Genomic DNA, 5,021 nt, shown 5'->3' with positions numbered 1-5,021 from the left:
AAAGGGACAAATCTGTAAAAATGGCATACGACCTGTTCTGGCTAATGCACAAAAAGGAAACAGCCCTGAACAGTAATCTTTGCTTATACAGGTTCATGGCCCCAAGTTAGACTTCGAGCAGTAACCCATGGTCCACAGAGACAGAAGCAAGGATGTGCAATGTGGAAATACTGCCTGTCTTAGGGTTTTACTGCTGTGAACAGACACCGTGACCAAAGCAAGTCTTATAAGGACAGGGGCTGGCTTACAGGTTCAGAGGTTCAGTCCATTATTATCAAGGCAGGAACATGGCAGCATCCAGGCAGGCATGATGCAGGCAGAGCTGAGAGTTCTACATCTTCATCTGAAGGCTGCTAGCAGAATACTGGCTTCCAGGCACCTGAGATGAGGGTCTTAAAGCCCAAGCCCACAGTGACACACCTACTCCAACAAAGCTATACCCACAAATAGTGCCACTCCCTGGGCTGAGCATATATAAACCATCACACTGTTGTTATCCCAAGACAGACCAGTGCTGCTTTTCCTGGGCTGTCATCAGCGTCATCCTGCCTGCCTGGCAGAATTATACAGGGCTTAAAGATGAAGCAGGACTTACTTAATGCAGCCCTGCCCCAGAGTTGTCCCCTTTGAGCTGTCCTGTAGAGGCTCTTTCCTCATGGGCCTGATGGCCAGCTGTAAGCCAAGGGTGTCTCATTTTGTTGTGTGAACAGAACCTAATCAGTAGCAATCTTAGTGAATGGATCTTCTTTCCCCCCCCCCAATACTCCCCCACCTCCAAGACAGGGTTTCTCTGTGTAACCCTGGCTGTCCTGGAACTCACACTGAAGACTGGGATGAACTCAAGATCAAAAATCCACCCACCTCTACCTCTGTACACTCGTCAGCTTTGAGCACTCCTTTAGCTAAATTACACTTTGGAGTTATTTTATATTTCCTAAGGCAGCTTAGTAGATCCTCTATAACATCTGGTTATTATTTCCAGTTTCTTCTACATCATTAAAATTAATCCCTGCCCACCCTTCCAGGAGCTGGTCTCTGCATCAAATCACGGACCTTTGCTGGGAGATGGGAATGGGCAGGTTAGAGAGGGCTAGATGGGAGTCAGGAAAGAGAGGCTGTGTAGACACAGCTGCTGGGACACATCTGTCCTGAGTCTGGTGCAGACGGACCCCAGCCAAGTGCACTGCAGAGAATGATGTCCGTGCACCGGGCCCAAGCTGAAGCCCCAGCCTTAGCCAGGGTAGCTCTCAGCCAGAGGCCCTCATCATTCATAGCTCTTCTGCCTGCTGCCGATTCCAAAAGGAGGCCAGCCTCTGTACATGGGGCCTTGGTGCTCAGATGAGGGAGACACACATGCTTTCAGAATAGCATCCTGCCAGCACTTGGACAGCCCACCTTCTCATTAATCCCCCCAGGAAATAACCATGCGACTGGCAGATATCCAATTCCCAGAGCAGGAGGTGGCGAGACGAGAGGAGGGACGACAAGAGCGCGGCGAGCCCCGCAGGCAGGAACAGTTGCTAGAGATGTCTATTTGTGGCTCTCCGTCTAATGTCTGGAGTCGATAATGAATAGCTGCCCTTCTTTCTGCAGCGTGTGTCTGCATGTTACACGCGTGGGGATGCTGCTGTCTCTTGTTTTTCTAGAACTACAGGGATGCCTGGGGAAGAATAGGTGTCACCGGGAGTCTTGAGGGGCAGGAGACACAGAGCAGAGTCATTTGTCCCTGTGATACAGGCTACATGCCACCAAGGGCAGGGAGCTCACTGCTCTCTGCTAGTCTGTTCTGTTGTCAGAGGAACCAAACTTCTCCATCCGACAAAATTCCTTTTGAAATCTGTGTACTGCTCTACACACAGGGTACCTTCATTGAGACTTATGGGACTCCTGACCTCAAGGGAGAGATTCACAGGAAACCACAGCCGCCATTGCTGGCCATCTCTGACCAGAAAGAACACTAATAATCATATTTTAAATAATATACTTGTTTTTATTTATGTGCATTTGTGCTTTGCCTGCATACAGGTCTGTGTGAGGGTGTCAGGTCCCATGGAACTAGAGTTACAGACAGTTATGACCTGCTGGGTCCTTAAGAAAAGCAGCCAATGCTCTTACCCACTGAGCCACCTTCCCAGTCCCCTCACTAATAATCTTAAATCACTTTTCAAGGTGATACTGAGAAAGTGTGTGTGTGGGCGGGGACTCAATACACCAGAACATCCAAAACCCAAAGAGGATAAAGTCAATGTCCCTACTATAAATGCAGCCCAGTGCCACCAAGGAGAAGCTACCTTGGTTACTCCTTGGTTACTACCTTGGTCACGACTGGCTGGGGTTTTATGGTTTATTTACAGTACTAAGGTCTGAACCCAGGACCTCCATCTTGGTGTGCTTTCTATTGCTGTGATAAAATGATAGCCAAAACCAGCCACCTTGGATAGGAAAGGTTGTTCTTCATCATCATCATCATCATCTGGCTTATACTTCTGCATCACAGTCCATCTGTGGTAAGGGCATCAGAGGTAAGGACAGAATCCTGGAGGCCAGAGCTGAAGCAGAAACCACGGAGTCACGCTGCTTACCGGCTTGCTCAAGCCTGATTTCTTACACAATCCAAGCCTATCTGTCCAGGCAGCACCACTCCCAGAGACCTGGGCCCTCCCACATCAATCATTAATCAAGAAAATGCCCCAGAGACTCTCGCCTACAGGCCAAAATGAGAGGCATTTTCTCAACTGATCTTCCCTCCTCCCAGATGACCCTCGCTGTGTCAAGCTGACAGAAAACTAGCCAGCACAGCCTCACACAGACCACGGAGTGCGTAATCAAAGCTCGTTGCTACAAACCCTGCCTTTTTCTTCTGTCGCTTTATCTTGAGACAGGGTTTCACTATGTCCTCAGGCAGGATTTGACCATGAGACCCTCCCTCCTACCTCAGCCTGTCCAGGAGCTAAGACTACAGGCTTACCACCGCCAGACCATCACAGGTTGGTTTCTAGTTTCCCACCATTCAGAACGCCACCCTCTTACCTTGGCTGTGTTTTGAAAATTGAACACTTCCCTGCAGCTGTGAATTATTTTGAACAGTGCAGAATTGTTCACCTATTAAACTTCTGCTGTTAAATTAGATCCACAAAAGCGTTCGTTTCAAAACAAAGAGGGTTTTTTTTCCTATGGAACACATTGATTAAAATGTCCTCCCGAGAAGGGATTCAGACTCTCATGGCGGGAGTGAAATGTATACAAGTACCCGGTGACAGGCCAGTCACTGGCTCGACTGGGAAGCCTCCATTCTTGGTGCAGCCTCGTATCGGGGGCTGTGTGACTTCAGCTGAGGGTGGAGAGGCTTGTCCCCACGAGGGCAGGCAGCCTACAGAAACTGGAACTCTGGTCAGCCTCCTGGGTGTGAGGATCCAGGTTTTGTGGACATAAAGACTTTCGTGAGATTCATTTTGTTATCTGGCACTACTGACCTGGGCTCCCTGCACGGATCCATCCTGTCTTCACTATGCCTTCCCTGGAAAGCTGGGGGGTGCTCAAGGCTCCCCTTTACTCTTTGACTTTTGCTTATTGGTTTTGTTCGGGAGTTTTGAGGGTTTTGCTGTACAGCCCTGGCTAGCCTAGAACTTGCTATGCAACCCAGGTTGGCCTCATATTGGTGGCAAACTTCCTGTCTGCCTCCTGAAAGCTGGGATTACCAAGCCCAGCCTGGTTTCTGGGTGCATGCCTGTGCACGCGCCATAGTGTGTGTGTGTGTGTGTGTGTGTGCGCGCGCGCGCGCGCGAGTGTGTGCATATATACATGCGTGTGTGGTGTGCGTGTGTTCTAGTGTGTGTATAGAGTCCAGGGAGCAGCCTCAGAAGCTACCCCCCAGTCACTCTCCTCCTCAGTCTCTGAGACAGGCTCTCTATCTAACCTAGGATTCATCAATTGGGCTGAATTTGCCAGACAACACTGGGATTGCAGGTGTTTGCCATAACACCTTGTTTTCCCATGAGTGCCCCGGACTGAACCCAGGTCTTGGGGTAGAGAGCACATTATTAAATCAGCCATCTCCCCTCCTTATGTTTTACAACAGCAACATGTTTGGGACAGAGGTCTGAACCACACCATGTGGAGAACACCCAGTGGGCAGGCAAATGAGGACAGGGGCAGAGGCAGGAGCGGTGAAGCAGAGAGCCAAGGACCCACCAAGACCTAGAAAGGGTCTGGAACAGAATCGGGGCCCCAGCCCAGCGCACACCTGAACTGCAGCCGCTAACCCCTCAGAGGTGGGAGCAAAGCCAGTCACATGCTAGGCTTTGTTAGCACATCTGACGTTCAGTAGCAGGAATTTTGCCTCAGCATTGGCAAGACCCAGGTTTCATCTCCAGCACTGAGGGGGGAAAAAAAAAATACTGTTAACAAGACCAGGGCTCTGCAAACACTAGCTTGAAGTGTGATTAGCCCAGCACAGACAAAGCCAAGCATCTCTCTGCTGGGCCTTCCTCTTCCTGCTGCTAACACCAAGCGTCTCCCTCATCTAATTCCCTCAGAAATCCCAGCCTTGCTCCCATGCCTGCCATGCATGGTTCTCCTAGTTCAGCCTGTCAGTCGGTGGCCTGAAGACTATGGGCTGTATGGGCTCCTGGTACGGACAAAGGGGCACTGAAAACACAAGAGCAGGCAGGCCACAGTAGGTGTGTGGGCAGCAAGCCCTCGTGTTTCTCCTCCACCTTCCCAGAGAGCCGTCACTACTCTGTAGGTTACACTGAAGCCAGCGTATTTCTGCCTGAGGCTGATGGTTCTCCTGTGTGGTTTTACTTTCTTTCCCACAGAGGCTGCTGGACCAACGTATAGCTAAGTGTGTCTGAAGCATTTTGCGCTCACATACGATCTTCCTTAGAGGTATTCAGAAATTGAGGGGAGAGGGTGACCTTGGTTACAATGCACAGCTCAAGTCCGGCTGGGCAGCAGGCATGGCTCTCCTCCCCCTCCTCCCCCTTCCCCTCCCCTCCCCTCCCCCCTCCCCCTCCCCCCTC

This window comes from Mus caroli, chromosome 15 (assembly GCF_900094665.2).
Source record: "Mus caroli chromosome 15, CAROLI_EIJ_v1.1, whole genome shotgun sequence".
Lineage (NCBI taxonomy): Eukaryota > Metazoa > Chordata > Mammalia > Rodentia > Muridae > Mus > Mus caroli.
This window is presented reverse-complemented; position numbering follows the sequence as displayed.